General features: G+C 46.6%; 1 pseudogene; it reads right to left on the bottom strand.

Moving 5' to 3' along the window:
• Nucleotides 1–13,838: 13,838 nt before the first annotated feature.
• LOC119339117 lies at nucleotides 13,839–18,625 on the bottom strand (annotated as a pseudogene).
• Between the last annotated feature and the right edge of the window lie 611 nt (nucleotides 18,626–19,236).

Here is a 19,236-nt window from a genome sequence, read left to right as displayed (position 1 = left end):
AGACGCCATAAATTAGCTATATTTGGAATGAGTTAATTCATGTGATTGTGACCATGTCATTACAGCCAATTTGTACCCCTGAATAATCAAACAGTTAGGAATATATGGATATTCTCCTTATTTTACAGCAATCTATATACTACTACTAAATATGAGTGTGTATCAATGGCCATGTTAGTTTCCTCATTTTCATGATGTAGAAACATGCACCACACTGTTGGTTTCATCTAACCATACATTAGGGAAGTAAATGTGCATATGGAGAACTCTATATTTGGAAGTAGTGAAATCCTGTAATGCTTACCATGTGTACAAACCTATATTCGCCCTTCAGCAATCAATGGCTAGAATAATATCCTCACAAAAAATTTGCCAACAGAACATGAGTATATAACAATGCATGGTCTGTTAGTTACCTTGAAGAATTTGTTTGTGAGGAAAGAACATGATTACATAACATGCATGACATGGTAGTTTCCTGTGAAGAATCGATTGCGAGATAACATGAGTATAACCATGCATGGCACTTCTATATGTTTGTTCCTCCAGACAGCTGGGCTCTGATGGTTAGGCATGGATGAAGAAGCCATCCACCATACCAAAGGTGATTGGTATTGAGATACCGGTGCTGGGATCGGGGTTGTACTATTCATCGCCACCAAGGCCGCCGCGGACCACGTTAGGGATGTACCTGTATCGAGTGTTCGTGCATGTCGAAGAAGTGGTCAATCCATCAATCGAAGTCCTGCCGCTGCCGCTGGTGCCAGGGTGCGTTGACGACGTCCATTACAGGAGTCAACGTCAGACTTTCCCCGTGTTGCTCGGAACGATGGATGGCACAGGGCCTACTCCATCACGCGGTGGAGGCCACTGTTTCTTTGGGAGAAGAGGCAAGGCTGGCTGCCTGGATGTGCTCTAATTTGAGGTAACAACTGAATCTTGTCAGATACTAGTTAAATCCGAGCTATGGGTGTGAAGCACTGATATGCCAGTACATTTGATTGTGACATGTTCTAATTTTGTACATGAACTTTTTTAGAAAGGGTTGTACGTCAACTTAATGTGCTAGCAGAACTTATTGTGTTGTCTGTCTGTTTTCTTTGCACAGCATTCAAGATATTTCCCCGTCATTGATAAAGATGATGAACCGTTATGTACGAGTTCGTTGGTTTCAACATAGCCCTACCCGTAGCGATCCACTGCTTCCATCCTAATTGTGCCGCCTGCGTGAAATTTTTGTATGCAAGTTCAGTGTGCTATGATGTTCTATATGATTGTGTCAACTATATAAGTTTTTACTGAGCATCAGCAATGCATATGGCTGAAAGATGTATTTACGAGCATTGACAGATGGGTCTCTCTCTCTCTCTCTCTCACACACACACACATGCACACACGCACACACACATGAACACACGCACACACACACAAGTGGGACCCATTGAATTATTTCTTTCCTCGTGACAGCTTTTAGTTAGGTTCCACTGTAATCTACTTTTTTATAAGTTATTAATTGAGCTCAGTGACTTCAAAAAGTTGTACAGAAGCCTTGTTTGGGCCTTTCCGGTGTCGCTGAATGTGGGTTGAGTAGCCATGTTAGGTTGTACTGTACTACACAGGCCTTTTTTCAACATCAGCAATGCAACTAGGCCGACAGTTGTACACAATATCCGGGTCAACTTGTTATTCTCTGCCCCGCTGGGCTGCAAACTTTCCTAGCATTAGGCTTAAAAAGAAAATGGACTTTAAGAAATAATAAATGGGATGTAATTATAATAACTGGGCAGTAATTATAAAAAATGCACCAAACACGTAATTGGTTTAAAAAATATATTATTTTTGGAATTTGGAAATTTTAATTTCATTACTTGTTGCTCGCGCAATATTTTGTTAGATTTTAACGTAATACAACTTTATTTTGAAATTATATTTAATCTGAATAGAAATTTCAGATCCCATCAAAATGTGGGAATTTTTTTTGAATTCTGTTTTGAGCGGTTGGTTGAAATTATTAATCATTGTCCTCGCTAGAAAATGGGCTGTAGTAAATTCCATTCGAATTAAAAAATGGGTTGTACATTCTTACAAATCGCAAATGGGCTATATGTTCTCCGCCACACACTTGTGGGCCTTCTAAGTTGATGCGTCCCCTTAAAAAAACTAAGTTGACGCGTATGGAAGGCTTTGTCAACAACACACGGTTCTAGCAGCTGTGGCCGTTGGATGTCCATACAACGAATGTCGTGCTTCTTCTTCAATCTCGGATATTCTTTCTTTAGCCGCCCAAAAAATTATTCCTCCCCCTGACATCTGGGGCGCACCGTTTTGGAGGCTGACCTGTGGGCCTACTAAGTTGACGCGTACCAAGGGCTTTGTGAACTTAGTCAATATAAATGATTCTAGCTGCAGCGACCGCACGATGTTCATCCAACGGTCGTAGTGCTTCTTCAACCTCTGGTCTTCTTGCTCCAGCTTCCCAAAGCAGCGCCGGTCGTGCTGCGTGCTCCTGCCTCCCGTGGCCGGCTATGATGCCGCGGAGGCCTCACCGCCCCCTACTACTCCCACCGCTGGCCAGACCATTCCTCTACTCACCCACACCCCCTGTTATTCTATGGTGATGGCAGCCGAACCAGTGAACCCTCATACTCCTCTCTGCACGGGCTTCCACTGTCGTGTCTTCCCCGGCTCCGCGTCGTCCCCTTCCTAGGCCTCGCCATCATCCACCGTTGTGGTGCTCTCGGCACGACGTGGTCAATGTGGTCAACGACCGACTTCCATCTAAAGAGTATTGTACGTGGAGAGGCTGACAGCTGGGTCCACGGCAGCCGCCAGGAAGTGCCTCCTTATTACACGCAAAATAACTATTCCTCCACCTGACAGCGGGAACCCACCGAACGGGCCACCGTATTTCGTGAAAAAAACTTTTCCCCCCTGACTGCTAGGACCCACCAGCTACATCTTTGCACGCAAGGAAGTGCGTCCGGGCAAAAAAATGATTCGCCCCCCTGACTGCTAGGACCCACCAGCTACATCTTCACACGCAATGAAGTGCCTGACAGTGGGGATCCACCTGGTCGAAGCGTACGTAGCGTTGTCATTCTGGTCGCGAACGTGTACATACATACTGGTCGATGTAGAGGCGTGCACGTGTCGTAGTAGAGGCGCACACGTGTCGTAGTAGAGGCGCGCACATAGCATATACATGTGCATACAACGACCAGGGTGCAAGAAAGTAAATACGGCCACGTACGTACATACGGGCGGGGTCTCGAATGCCTACTCGCGCATACATACGGCCAGGGCTCGTGTACATGGCTGGGTCGGAACGGAGAAACTGCGTCATCGTTGTGTTCATGGGGAGCCAATCGGCTGGGTCGGAACGGAATGCGTCGTCGTGTTCATCGGGAGGGCTCGAACGGAACAGCCGATGGAAATGAGGCCTGGCGTACCGCAGAACGGAGGAAACAGCCTTGTGTTCAACCGGCCACGTTCGAAACGGTATCCTGTTCATTGGGAAGGGTCTGGCGTACCGCAAAACGGAGGAAATTGACTTCTGTTGGACCTCCTACGGTCGAAACGGGGTCCTTTTGATCGGGAGGGGTGTGGCGTACCGCAGAACGGAGGAAACGGACTTGTGTTGAAGCGCTACGGTAGAAACGGGGGTCCTGTTCATCAGGAGGGGTGTGGCGTACCGCAAAACGGGACTCCATGGGATACTGTTCATCTCCACCATCGACCTCCTCTAGCCTCCACGGGCTACTGTTCATCTACCGTCGACCTCCTCCAGCCTCCACCTGCGACTGTTCATCCACGGGCTCCTGTTCATCCAGCCTCCACCGCGCACTACTCCACTGGCTACTGTTCAACCAGCCCTCTCCACGGGCTCCTGTTCAACCACTCCTCCATGGGCTACTATTCATCCAGCCCTCCACCAACTAATGTTCAACCAGCCCTCCACGGGGTCCTGTTCATCCAGCCCCAACCGACTCGATCGGCGTCATGTTCATCCAGAGGCAACACCACGGGGTCCTGTTCATCCACCCCCACCGGGAATTGTTCATCCAACCCCCCACCCTGCAATGCTGACTGTTCATCCAGAGGCAGCATCGATCGGCTTCAGTTAGTAGTAGTAGCGAAGGAATCGCTCGATCGCTCGGGTTCAGTAACGCGTAGTCTACAGTGCAATCGCTCGGGTTTCAGTTAAGCGAACGCCTCGCTCGGGTTCAGTTAGAGCCCAACGCCTCGCACCCACGCGCGTACGTGTACAAGAGAAATGCGCATCGCTCGGCCCCCGACCACCCACCGTAACCAGGAACTCGCCGATATTTTCCTCGCCCTCGCTTCTACCACGGTTTTTTCCATCATGGATGGCCCAAACAATGTCATGCAGCTGCGTCTCCGGCCCGCCCAGGACGAAAATCCCATTTTCTGTCATGATTTTTTGTCATAGAAGTAGGAGCTCGCCACATCTATGATGATACTGGGTTTTGTCACAATTATCGTCATAGAAGTGTCATAAGTATGACAGAAAAAAATTCGTTCGGCCCAAAATGTCACGGATGTGTCTTTCTTTTGTAGTGCTTCTTCCTGTTTTTCGAAGTGCAATCAGTTCTCCATTATTTTTAGGTGGCGGTATTTCATTCTTGACAATTTTCCTTTGTGTTCCACGATTCACAACTTGTCAAGATTGAGATATTTTAAAACCATCATTTTATCTTCGTTCATGAGTTGTTTCAACCCATCATAATTTCTTCATTGGAGATTATCTTGGTTTATATGTCACCTAAAGCCCTCCCTAAGGAAGGTTGCTAATTCTCGTGCTTATCAATGATCCAAGTTTTCTCCTATCCTCTCAGTGAAAGTAGTTTTCATCTCTTCATTGATCTCAAGCAATCAATTGTTTTTCGTTAGTGGCAGAATTTCACCTCAAATTTGAGATGTTTTCCACAAGCCCACAACAAGATTATTCTTTTATTGTTGATTTTCTTTACAACAACTCCGTTCAACCCTTCTTCGTAAGGATGATTTTCAAATTCATTTGTGGTACAAGTTGTTGTTCTCTTCTCCGTTCTTTTCATTCATTTCTTTCATTTGTTCCAGAGGCAATGTGTCGTTGCGCTCTTCGAGTATCTTTTCTACCAGGAGTGTTGTCCAAATTCTTTCGTTCTTATCCCTTGTCTATCTCGTTTTAACCGGAGTGGTTTCACATCCTATCTTATCCCTTGAGCTCTTGGTTCTACCTGCATTCCTAGTATCTCTTGCTTAACGGAGTGTTTTCAATTTCGTTCAACTCTGTTGTGTTCTTTCTTTCAAGTTGTTCAACCTCTCAAGGTTCATGGTTTCGCTCATTTGTACAAGAAGTAACTTTGTTTTACCTCTTCCTCTTTCGCTTCTCTCCGGTGCCATCCTTAGATCTCGGGACGAGATCTCTTGTAAGTGGGGGAGTGTTGTGACGACCCGAGACCGACTCTCCAGATGCCTTCCGTTTATTTCATTGTTGCGGTTTGTTTTATTTGTTTGTTGCATTCATCATCGCATCATCCGCATTGCATCCGCATGTTTTCATAAACTCGTAGTAGTCCGTAGTTGCCTCTTATCTCTTTGTCTCCGTTGACCTTTTGCCAGGCCCATCCATTCCCTCCTAACCCTAGCCCGATCTACCTTCATCCTCCTCGCTCACTGGCCTCCTCTCCCTCTCGTCCTCCCACACCGCTACCACTCACACACACGAATGCATCGAGCCAGGGAGAGGAGCTCCCTACGCCCGATCCCCTTGCCACCTCCACCGCGAGTCCCCCTCTGTCGCACCATCCCTAGTGCCCATCCCCATGGCCTCTTCCCCGACCAGCCCCAAGCTCTCCAGCACTGCTGCCATGTGGATCTGCCGCCATGCGTTCGCCTCTGCTTGCGGAGGCTGTTGCCAGTGCCATGGCGGCCCCGCCAGACGACCGTGCCGGCGACCTCCACTGCCTACCCGCCATGGCCCCTCGCAAGCTCCCTCCATTGCCTTTCCACGCCTTCAGCCTCCAAGAGCTCCGCCTCCATTGCTCCATGCCAAGGCCGACGCCGACCACTTCGTCCTTCTGCTGCTCTTCCCGTGTTGCTTCGCTGTCGACCTCCTATTGCCGCAGGATCCTCCGCATCATGCACCGTCGCGGTTCTGTTTCATCTTTCTCAATGTTGAGAGGACGTCGGGTACCAGGATGTCGGTGACCCGTCAAGTTGATCTACGTGCATGTACGACTACCTTCGCAGAAGACCCGTGTACGACTACACAACCGGAACGCGACAAGTACCACGACGACCATCACTCGCCAAGTTCGACTACATGGACCGCCAAGTTCCTCTAGCAGCAACCCTGATTGTGTATGACTACGAAATGTGTACCACTACTTACATGACGACCCGTGAACAACTACACAACTCTGAAATGGAACTGCCCCGAAATGCACGCTTCGAAGGTATAACCTTTGAGACTCCCGCTCATTGACGAATGCATGTGTTGTATGAGATGCACCACTTGTTTGCACCGTGTCTGAGTTGTCATTGCACATTCCTCCTTGTTTGCCATGCCGTCGACCCGTGGGAACCCGGTAACCGGGATCACCCCACCATCTTTTGCATGTTCCGTACATCCACACTTTCTTTTGCACCGACATCTCGACGAGTTGTCGGATCATCAGAATGTTGCCGTGGCACCATTTCTGTTGTCATTGCTCTGGAACCCCTTTCGTTCCGCCATGGTGACCAAATGCTTCATAACATGCTCATGTCAACATTTTCTTAAAATTGCATAAGACTTGTATATGTCATCAATTATTGTTTGCATTAAATTGCTAAATAACGTTTGGGGATTTTTCCGGAATTGTTGTTTGTTGTTCCTGCCTCATTTAAACTTGCCTAGATTGGTAGTTTACATATGCTTCACCTCTTGCCATGTGGGTACATACACGGGAGAGAACTAAATAATTGAATGTGGTGTTTCATCAATATGCAACTCATTGCATATTGATCTCCACTTAATTTGTCGTATTGTTTGTTGCACTCTTGCCATGCCATGAATCATTAAACCGGACATGCATCATATTTGGTTGTGCATCATGTCATGATTATGCTTGCTGGTTTACCATGTTGTTTGCTTCTTTTCGGCTGTGCTTCTTCTCGATAGTTCCAGTTACATTGCGATTGTGAGGATTCGTTCGACTACGTTGGTTCGTCTACTTCATGGATTCGATCTTCTTCCGAGCGGGATTTCAGGCAAGATGATCATTACGCTGGATACCACTACTATCTTTGCTTTGCTAGTTGTGTCGATGCTATCGCTATGTCGTGCTACCTACCACTTGTTTATCAAGCCTCCCAAATTACCATGATAAGCCTCTAACCCTTTCCACCTTCCTAGGAAACTGTTGTTTGGCTATGTTACCGCTTTGCTCAGCCCCTCTTATAGCATTGCTAGTTGCAGGTGCAGTTGCAGGTTATTCCATGTTGGGACATGAATATCATGGGATATCACGGTATCTCTTATTTAATTAATGAATATATATACTTGGTAAAGGGTGGAAGGCTTGGCCTTTTTCTTGGTGTTCTGTTCCACTCTTGCCGCCTTAGTTTCCGTCATACCGGTGTTATGTTCCTTGATTTTACGTTCCTAACACGGTCGGGGTTTATGGGCCCCCCTTGGCAGTTTGCTTTGAATAAAACTCTTCCAGCAAGGCCCAACATTGGTTTTACCATTTGCCTAATAACAACTAAAACTTGCATAGGAACTTTCTGGACCCTGAGGACTTAATTAACAACCCCGGCCAGTGCTCCTCATGAGTGTTGGTCCAAACTAGAGACACTTGCAGTGCCACCTGGGGCAACTCGGGTTTTTGGCTGTCATACATAATGTTCATCGGATCGTGGCCTGAGACGAGATACGCGTGGCTACTATCAGGGTGTCGGCACGTCGAGAGGTCTTGCTGCTTTTGTTTTACCATTGTCGAAATGTCTTGTGAACCGGGATTTTGAGCTTGATCGGGTTATTCCGGGAGGATGATTTTCCTCCATTGATCGTGAAAGTTTGTCATGGACAAAGTTGGCATACCCCTATAGGGTTTAATCTTTTCGAGAGCCATGCCCGCGGTTATGTGGAAGATGGGAATTTTTAATATCTGGTTGTAGAGAACTTGACACCAGATCCGAAATAAAATACACCAACCGCGTGTGTAACCGTGACTGTCTCTTTTCGAGCAAGTTCGAGAAGAGAACACGGTGGGGTTATGTTTGACTCGTAAGTAGTTCAGGATCACTTCTTGATCATTACTAGTTTGCGACCGTTGCATAGTTTCTCATCTTATTCTTGTACTCGTAGTTAGCCACCATAGAATGCTTAGTGCTGCTACAACCTCACCACTTATCCATTCCATACCCATTAAGCTTTGTTAGTCTTGATACCCATGGTAATGGGATTGTTGAGTCCACGTGGCTCACAAATTATTACAACAACAGGTGCATGTATAGGTAAAGTGAAGCTTTGACGTGAGAGCGATGCTTGCTTGTTTTGGAGTTCTTCTTCTTCTTCGATCAAGGGATAGGTTCTAGGTCGGGAGCCTGGGATTAGCAGGGTGGGTGTCATTCTTCTTTTTCGTTTGATTTCGTCCGTAGTCGGATCCTGCTCTTCTGTATGATGATTGCTATCTATTGATGTATTCATGTATTCATGTTGTAGCTTGTGGCGAGTGTAAGCCTTTATCGTGTATTCTCGTCTATTCAGTACATGGTATGTTGTAATGATATCCACCTTCCTACGCGCTCGCGATTGTGCCCCAATCATGAGTTCATCACGTGATTGGGATAGAATCGCATCTTGGGCGCTACAGTCAACGAGCTATATACCTTGGCGGACAAGTGAACTCGGGCTGAAGAAGGAAGACGACTCCCCGGGGAAGACACTGGCGTCGAAATCAATTCAGATGAAGACGACGAAGCCACTAACCCGAAGAGGAGGAACTGGAGGCATAATAGGAAACGCAAGGAGAAGACAGTGTTGGCCGTTGAGAGCTCTGGTGATCTTAGTACCGGTAAGAAGGCCAAAACCAAGGTCCCCGGCAAGGGAGCTACCATGTGCGCTGATTGCCGGGAGGCCGTGGCAACCGAAAAAGCCGGGAGTTCCGACGGGCCATACTGTAAAATCCAGCGACCAAAGGTCATGATCTCAAGAGTGCCACCAAGTTGAGCAGCTTGTCAAGAAAGAAAAAGCCGAGTACGAGAAGCGTGATAGGGAGAGAGGTCAAGAAGGTGCTAGCGGGAAGGGTTGTGGTAGTAGAGGAGGCCGCTGCGCCAAGACCCCGCGGCAAAAGGAAAAACCTGCTAGAGGTCGTGAGAACAAAGGAGACGATGGGAGTGATGAAGAGGATGAGGAAGAAACTAGCAAGCAAGAGTTCCAAAAGGAGAATGAAGCCATGTGTATTGATGGGGGCGCATCTTTGCACTTCTCTCACCGCCAGCTCAAAAAGTGGGCACGTGAGATCAATGTCGTGGAGCCAGCTGCAAACTCCCAAAAGCCACTCAAATGGTCCCGCACGCCTATCATCTTTGACGAGGAGGATCACCTTGACCGTACCGCTGCGGTTGGGTGTTTGTCGTTGTTGGTTTCCCCAACAATCTGTAACCTCAAGTAACAAAGATGCTAGTTGACGGTGGGGCTGGGTTGAACTTGATCTCCCCTAAGGTGGTTAGCAAATTGCAGATCCCTGATGAGGAGCTCAAGGCTACGGGCACTTTTCAAGGAATCAACCCCGGCAGGGCCGGCCCAAGGGGAAGATTACATTGCCTGATGTCCTTTCCTTAGATATTAGAATCATTGACCAGATCGTAATTTTGTGAATGATACCTTCATTTAATTTCTCCTAAAAACATGATGAACTTAGCATAATTCAAATTAAATCACCCATCAAAGATTAATATTGCAGAATGTTGACCCAATACAAGGTAAATCAATCAATGTATAAAAACTAATCATTAGGGAAATTGGAAAATTGTGGGAAGCATATCAAGCTTCTTTGGATATAACCTACAAGTCAAGAGATGTGAGTAAAAAAGGAGAACAAAGGTATAGGAGATTATTATGAAATAAACCATGGTTTATAACTTTATATGCAGAACAACGCATCATAGAAATAATGAAATAAAACTGAATCAAGATTACATACAGATAAGTGGGTCTTAACTTGAGGGTTCTAAAGGAATGACTAACTGAGCAAATCATGTATAAATAGATATGTGATACACATGAAATAAATCATTAGAGCAACTCCAACGGGCCGGCCCAAACGGACGGCGCATTTGTTCGCTTTATGTCTGTTTGGGTCGGCCGCCCGCCCGGCGTCCACCCTGTTTTGCATTTGGGTCGGCAGTGCGCCCAACACGCTGACCCATTTTCATGTCCGCACTCAAATTTTAAAAAAGGCCCGCGGCCATAGATCATGCCAGTGGCCATGTCTCATGCCGGCACCATGCCAGCGCCGGCATATAGCTCATGCTGGCACACTCGCCAGCGGCCGGCACACTTGCCAACACACAAAAAGGGGTGCGACTTGAGTTCGACCATGCCATCACGGCCCCGTGGTCATGCCAGCGCACAAGCCGGCATACAATTGCGGCCACGAGATCACTCGTCGATGAACTTGAGCATGTTGGCCTGCATTTTCTCGAACCATGGCCTCTTCCTTGGCGACACGGTGTTGAGATCCACCTTCATGATCTCCATCCCGGTCATCATGCTTGCGAGAGCCACTTCTTTGGCCTTGGTCTTGGCGTTGGCGGCCTCGATCTCGAGCATCTTCGCTTGCTTCTCCGCCTCCAACTCAAGTATCTTGGCTTGCTTCTCCGCATCTATCTCTAGCCTCCTCCTTTGGATCTCCATGAAGGCGTTCATTTGCTCCTCTTTGAAACGCCGGCGCTCCTCCTCTCTTGAGTCCTTCTTGTTCATCTTGCCCTCCACGCTTGTGATCAAGGCATTCGATGCCGCATCCCGCTTGTCCTCCTTCTTGGAGTTGGTCTTCCCCCGCGGCCGAGCCAGCTCGCCGTCCCCAACCTCCTCCATGGCTTCCTTTCCCCCGCGCGACTTGAGGGCGACATATTGCGCCTTGAACTTCTCCTCATCTTTAATAACCCTATAGCAATGAGAGAGGTTGAAGCACTTGCCATTGTGTTAGACCTTGAATGCCTCCAAAGATTTAAATGCCTACAAATGTTTTCATGCAAGCATGTTGGCACAAATGGGATGCAAATGAACACGCAAGCATGAACTTGATGACACAAAAGAGGGCGGCTTGCTACCATACCATGTCTTGCATGTCGATGCCGCTCACGGGGCGGGCCTTGATGCTCTCTCTCAAGAGTGGCACAAAACTTGTTGCACTCTTGTTGGATCACTCTCCATCGCTTCGAAATGGACACCCACCCACGCGTGCTCACAATTTGGTAAGGAGGAAATTTCTGCGCTCATGAAACTCCCGGTGGACATGAATCCAAAAAGTTGAATGCTTTGTTCGGCGCCGGTCTTGGGGTCTTGTCCAACGTCCCTCCAACACTCGCAAAGAAGCTTGTCCTCGACCGCCGTGTATGCCTTCGTACGCTTGCTCTTGTGCTTTGGCTTCGGCCGGGCGGCTTGGTTGGCGAGCTCGTCCTCAAACAAAGGCTCCACTTCGATATCGCACTCGTCTTCTTCCTCTTGCCCGTAGTCGTCCGGAAACTCGTGGTCGAGTGGGAAGTCGTCCAGGTCCATGCAGACCTGCTCACGCATCAAGGCCGACTGATCATAGCCAGCGCCCGGCGTGAACGCCCCACGGCCGTCCTGGCTTTGTGTCTCCTCGGGGTCATAGCCAGCGCCGGCGCACCGCCCTCGAAGATGAGATTCTGCATGTAGTCCTCGTTGCCGGCGGCCGGCATTTCGTCGAACAGGTTGCGGGCGTCCGGTATCACGTCGGCCGGCATCTGCTGCGCGCGTTTCCTCGTGCCTCCGGATGACGAGCTACCGGCTACCGGTGTGGCGTTGAGGTCAATGGGCGCAGGCGCGGGCGTGGAAGGCGCCACCACGCTCACGTCGGGCGAGCACTCCCCGGCGAGGCGCGAGGCCTGCGGGTACACGTGGAAGCCGAGTATCGGGGTGCAAGCCGACGCGCGGGGCGAGTCGGGCAGCACCATCCGAGGGAACACGGATGAGCCGGTGCTGGCCACGGCGGTGTTTACGAGGCCGTGCTGGCTAGGGTCTAACCCTAGCATGTAGAGCGCCTCCCTCGTTGCCGCCGCGACGCGGCGTTGGTGACCTCTTGCTGCGCGGTGACGGCGGTACCCGCGACGGCTTCACCCCTCGCGTCCGCGGCATGCCTCCGGCTCTTCCACTTGGGCGACTCCGCCACCCGCTGTTCGGGCGTCAACGCCTTCTTTGGCTTGGCCGCGGCGGCCGTTTTGCGCGGGGCATGGGGCTTGCCTTTGCCGGAGGGGCGGTCTTCATGCCGGACCAGGCGAGGGAGGCGAGGCCAGCGGCGGCGTCGAGGTTGAGGTCGTCGTCCATGGCGGGTGCGGGGCGAGAGCACGCGCGGGCGGGAGGGTTTTGGGGGAAATGAGGGGAAATGGTGCTTGCTGCCACCGACCCGCGGGCCCGAGGAGAGGAGTAGGCGTGCGTGCGTCCGTCGCGTGTCCGCGCCGACGCAAATCCGGCTTAAAAATGGGCATTATTTATTTTTAAGCCGAGTTGGTTTATTATTTTTTGCTTTATTTATTTCTTCTTCCTGACTGACATGTGGGACCCACGTGGTAGAGAGAGCATAACCAGTCAAAGATTGCCACAGAAACCTGTTGACCGGTCAACCAGACAAAATACAGAAGTCTACGATCGGCCAGTGACCGTATAATCATCACAACTCGTATTCAATAACCGTATTAAGCGTATTTTGAAGTTCATTGACCGTATTGTGTTTTGACCTCAACTTTAGTGACCACAAGTGTATTTATCTCGTTTAATAAATAGGATCAAAAAAGGTCACTACCAATTGGTGTGTGAAAACCACAGGAAGAAATAGAAGCATTGTGCCAGTGGATCAAATTTTTCCTCCAAAATAGAGTGCAAAGAAATCCTTGTGAAAATTTTCTATGAATTCAACCTGCAATGCAAATCAAACAAATTAGACATGACTTTTTCTTATAAAGATTCAAAACCTCCCAAAAAAATCCTACTAAATTCGGTTGAATCCAAAAAGCCTAGTGTATCATTCAGGGAAAAAATCCTAAAATAATTTTGACATGTAAATCAAAACCAACAAATAAGAAAACCATATTGATTCCAATACATCTTACAAGATGTAAAAACTTCAGTACCAATGAGCGTTTGAAAACCTAGGAAAACAGAACTATACCTGTTAATGAACATTTTCCTCCAAATAGATGCAAATAAATCCTCACTGAAATTTTCTATGAATTCAAATCACACGACGGAAATCAAACAAACTACACTTTTTTTTCCTAAGGACTCAAATCCTCCCAAAAAAATCTTGCGAAATTGGATTAAACCAAAGAAGCCTGGCAAAAAGAATCCTGAAAACCAAAGTGTTGTGAGGAACTTGGGAGCCTGGTGCTCCTTTATTCGAAGAACAAAAACCCTAGGCTAGATAGAACTGACACACTTTACTCAAAAAAAAGATATAGAACTGACACACATATACGGACTAATAAGGTCATAATGCATTAGAGAGGAAGATAATATGTACTCCTAGAAGTCTGGAAACCGATTAATGAATGGGTTTAACCAATGCCACAAGAACCCTTATTACTTATAATACTGTTCACCAGTCTTAGATTATTATATTATAAGATAAAAGCAGTTCTTTAGTTGCCCCTCTTCTGGCGGCCCTAGAACAGCATGCCGTAGTCATCGCCCGCAAACTGGGGGCTCCAGACCCAGAACACGTTGTCGGCGACGACGCCGGACTGGTTTGCAAGATCGTACACCGGGGCGTCTCCAGTGGCGGGTTCCTCAGCTATGGGTGCGTTGTTGACGACGTTCGCCGGCTGAAGCGCCTGGTTCCAGGCTTCGTCTTCCTGGAGCAGTTCATCTCTGGCGCAATGCCGTCTACCAGGAGCAGATCCAGTGGTACGAGGCCTTGCTGCTCCTGGCCCTGTCCTTCCATCCGGTTCATCCAGAATTTCTCCAACTCATCCCATTCCGAGTCACTGAAAGGCTCAGACTGCGCATTCTCTGCACTGGGGTGGTAGTTGTCCATACCGTCAAGCAGGGCTTCACTCCCAAGGTCCATCAGATCACCAGCGCCCATGGCTGCAGCAGGCACCTCATTCACTCCATGCGGAATAGCTGCGGCGTGCACCTCGTCCATGGCATCTTTCTGCGGAGTAACTGCGGCACACACCTTCTCCATGGTATCTTTCTGCGGAGTAACTGCAGCATGCACGTTGTCCATGGTGCCTTCGTGCATGTCATCGCTCTCCAGGCCGATGACAATCTTGCCTGCTGCTTCAGTACGACTGGTCTCCTCTCTCTCCAGGTTGATGAAAATCTTGCGTCCATATACATCAAGTGTTTTGCTCTTCACAGGCAGCACCTCACGTTTATTTGCCGGGCTCCCATTATAGTACTGCAGGCTCTCCTCGTACCGGTCCCAAATGGACTTGGTACCATGTATCAGAACAGAAGGTGGGCCTGCATTAATCTGGGAAACTTCTGCTCTGGCCGAACTCTCCCCCACTTGTCCCCACGGCTTTCCGGGGTAATTGTACCACATAGCAGAGGCAGCTGAACTTCCCTCCACATTTGGCCACACGATCCCAGGGTACTTGTCCCAGATAGAAGAGGCAACCCCATGTGTGGACTGCGTCTGGGTTGTTGCCAGATAATTATTGGGTTTAGCACTGGCTAACTTGTATGACGATGAAATCATCTCAGATAATTCTTTCATGCTGGCATAATGTTGATAACCTTGAGATAACCTCTGCGCCCGCAGCCGGTGTTTCTACATCAAAATACAGAACAGAACAGTCAAGACAGGGATCATACATCACAATATAGAAAGTGAGGGAATGCAGAAATTTTAGCGCTTTATCATAACAACGCTGAAATAGACGAACTTGCAACTTGTAGAGTATGCACGCTTTTCTCTCTCATAAACAAGCCCAGATGTGTTTCGCTTTGTATTAGAAGGAGAGTGCCAAGAAAGCACGAAGAGTACGAACAAACACTAGCAACAAGGACAAAAAGAAGCCAAAACCCTACTGCTAGCATCAGCTGACCAAAGTCACGTCAATAAGGCCCCAATTTAACAGAATAAAGGAAAAAATACCAATAAAGTAGTACATTGTTCACAAAATTCCAATTAACATGATAACAATTATTAATCCGTCGATTTGGTAAAGAGGGTTATAATATGGATAGTCTGATTATTTACGAATTAGGACAACTTGCTAACATGCAAAAAGTTTTTTTTTTCAATTGTGATTGGTTCTGTAACAAAATCTACTCCTGAAGCTGCATGGTTTGGAAATTTGTAATCTGATCTAGAGCACCATACAAAACTTAAACTCCATGGCATGCAGAGACAGAGTACTGACTATTTAGTACTGACGCAAGTATAAGACATCCATGAACATGTGTTTCTTCTGGAGAATAAAGAAATAACAAAGGGGACACAGTAGAGTATCACGGTGGAAACATTCTTTCCTTCCAAGTTTATCCTGTTAAAATGTGATCTTGACCCTTGTATTTAGCATGTTATCTTGCCCGTAACTGTGTGAGCTTTTACTGGGGTGTGAATTAAAAGGTCAAAAATTAAATAAAGTTCTCTTCCCATTTGTTTCTTCAATAGTGTGCACATAGTTCTTTAAAATTTTGTGAACTCAGACACTGTTGCCACAGAAAATTACCCAATTGATTGAACACTGCAGAACCTATATTTACACAAAATAAATAGCAGAGGGGAATGTTTTCTTTTTCACACTAAGATCAAACCAATCATAAAAAATTGATTATTATGTTGCTGTTGCTATTCCAGTAGGTGTTTGTTTCTCTTTTACCTTTTTCCCTTTCACCCAATCACTGTATGTTAATGAGCACATGAGTTGATAAAAGGACTCATCTGCACGTAACATCAATTTCTTTGGTCAGTCAGCATCCATGCCAGCCTCCCTGTGTTAGTTACCGTGTCCCTCAAATTCTTGCCAAATCAGAAATCCGAATCCGAGCCAGATTCGGAGACTGTGACTTTGTCCGAGCAGCACTAGCGGCTGGTACTTAACATGCCAGGGTACAAAATGGTGACAAAGATGATGTCCAAGCGGTGGCATGCAGCTGCAACTTCGGGAATCGTGTAATGATGACCACCGTGAGCAGATCTCTTGCAATTAGCTGGTTCTACTAGATTAGTTTAGGCAATGCCGCAACCATTCTGTTGGTTAATCAATATATGTGTGTAGAAATGGCAAGTACGTCGTAGGTTCCATCTTAAACAGATATTCATGCATGGGAGATCAGGTTGGCAGTGGCAATCAATGGCCAATGGCCACGGAAGGGGGATTGTCAGCTGTAATAGTGGGAACCAATGACTGGACAGAACTAAGGCCATGCCATCGAACTTCAAGGCTATAGCAGAATGACAATATCATCTTAATTAGTGGCAAAAACAAAAAGCTTCGTTCAGGAAAGTGCATAGGACGAAAGAAAAATATAAGGCTCAAATGCCAAATGTTCAATCAGTTTAAACTAACTAGCATATGCAAATGCATAGGTTGTCAGCTTCTACTACTTATGATCGTCTATTAAACAAACAAAAATTAAGAAAAGCGTACATGCTGCCTATTGATGTACTGGCAATACCACAGTTGCAGATAAACTAAATCCATCACCCACCTGGAGATGGCTTGCGACATGCTGTCTGGTCAAATTCAAATCCTTGGCATTCATGTGCTGGTGAATTTTTCCAGCCGTGGCAGCTGTTGATGCCAAAAAGAAAACAAACACTCAAAGGTCATGTTTTTTAGCTTCTAAACATAATAAATGACTGATTTATGCCAAGTGCAGATAGCCTTACACGCCCCAAGCACTTCAACAGCCTGCAAGAACTTTTTGTGGAGCTCACTGCTCCACGTGGACCGACCCAGATTATCGGAATAGACATTTGCGTTCAACGCATCTTGTTCTTCATCCTCAGTTTCAGACCTTTGATTTTTAATAGACCTGTGTTGCAGTGCTCTCATCCTCAGAAAATTGATGGTTTCAGTATCCAACGACTTAACCACATTGAAGCATGTTCCAAGGGTCATGCGTGCAGAGACTGCCTCATCATAGGCACACATAGCTGCAGCCAAGAAACAACACTCCTAGATTTATGAGTTTGGGATGGAAGAAAAATTTCTTAAAATAATATAGCTCTCAATACAAATGCTTACTGATGAGAGGCACTTCAAGTTCATTCAGGATGTGGTAAAACAGCACCAAGGTGCCCAACTCTGTATTGCCAGGATGAACTTCCTCTACTATCAAATCAAGCTCCTCATCTTTAGCAACCCCCCTTTTAAGGGAATCTAGGGCCTCTTCCGGTGTATGGAAAGGAAGAACTACAAAACAAACTTTGGAGAGTAAACACCGTGTTATCATGTCCAAATATAGTTATATTAATATCCCAACCTGCATGTACTATTGCAACAAGCGAGTATCTTCTAAGGACTAATATAGCTACTTGGTATGTGATTTTTCTCATTTGACCACATAATCCAACACTTTCTGCAATCTAATACTAGCACTTGGAAGGGCGGCCCAGTAACTAGCAGCTAGCTATATCCCATTATGAAATATGCTGCCTCTGTTTAAACTGTGAAGTTCACACAATATATTACACACACATATGCTATATAATCTAATGTCCTTTGGAAGGGTGACGCACTAACACTATATCCTATATGGAACTGCATCTGTTTCCTTTCTGTTTATAAAAATGTCATATATGTACGGAAATGCTCCGCGTATATGATGGTTGTACAATCTATACATGATACCGAGGACAGGTTCACTGCCATGTGGGGCCAGAGCCCGCCAAGCTTCACATCATGAGAAGCGTTCTATATCCACACACGCAAGCCATCCAACCATTAATTGGTGGTCCAGATCATGATGGATAGAACCTATAAATATTCCCACCGGACGACCGTACACCCAAACTTCACGCCAAGCAGCCGTACACCCAAAATTCCCGCCAAACAGCCGTACACCCAAACTTCCAGCCAAACAGCGTACACCCAAACTTTCCACCAAACAGCAGAAATATGAAATATCTGAAATCCGATCAGATGTGCCTGTGTGGATAGAAGACACCAACAGGCATCAAATTGTGCCTTTTATAGTAGCCCCATGAATATGCAAAATCTTGTACCTACTATCTTTCATTCTCCCTCGAAACACAACTTCCTTTTTGGACAGGAAAGGGAAAATTTGAAATGGAGATGCTTGGGAATTGAAGTGCGCACCTTTGAAGTTGAATCTAGCAAGCGTATTGGAGATGGTCCACAGGGAAACCGGATCCTGATCAAGAACTAAAACTGAAAGATTTTCCATCAGGTCAGTGAGACCCTATGGGGCGGAAACGAAGTCTGCCGATGTTTGTGGTAGATCTAACCATATATGGATCTAATACCTTCTTTTGGCGTGAGACCTTCACCAAAGCCAAAAGATACACACTATATACCAGACGATGTCAGAAAAGGACAAGACTTAAGGAGTATAGTCCATCTAATTTTTTATTCAAAAAGTGACCTGTATTTGGACAGGGAGGTTGAACAAGATATACTTACTTGAGAAATAAAAGTTAACATCGTCATTATTTTGTCCTCTTGTGCTTCTTCAGTTTCCAATGTAAAGAACATGCAAGACCATGTACAATGCAAGCCGGTGCTTATCTGTAGAGAGCAGATGCTTAATTACCCCTGTCACAGACATAAGCACTGGTGCTTAAGAAAAACACGGTTTATTTTACTAAGCACCTCTCTAAGATTGTACATGGTCTAAGAAGGTTATCTGTTCTCTATCACCATGCTTGCTTTTGGCACACCCTTTGATGTTACCCAACCTGCATTTCGAATAGTCAATGCAGAAACAAGTTCAAAAAAAGACAAACATATTGAACAGATGCATGAAAACCTAATTGTTCTATTTACTTCTCTTCTGTTTCGAATTTTGTTGTCCAATTTACC

This window comes from Triticum dicoccoides, chromosome 7B (genome assembly GCF_002162155.2).
Source record: "Triticum dicoccoides isolate Atlit2015 ecotype Zavitan chromosome 7B, WEW_v2.0, whole genome shotgun sequence".
Lineage (NCBI taxonomy): Eukaryota > Viridiplantae > Streptophyta > Magnoliopsida > Poales > Poaceae > Triticum > Triticum dicoccoides.
Note: the sequence above shows the minus strand (reverse complement) of the source record. Positions and strands in the feature narration are given on the sequence as shown.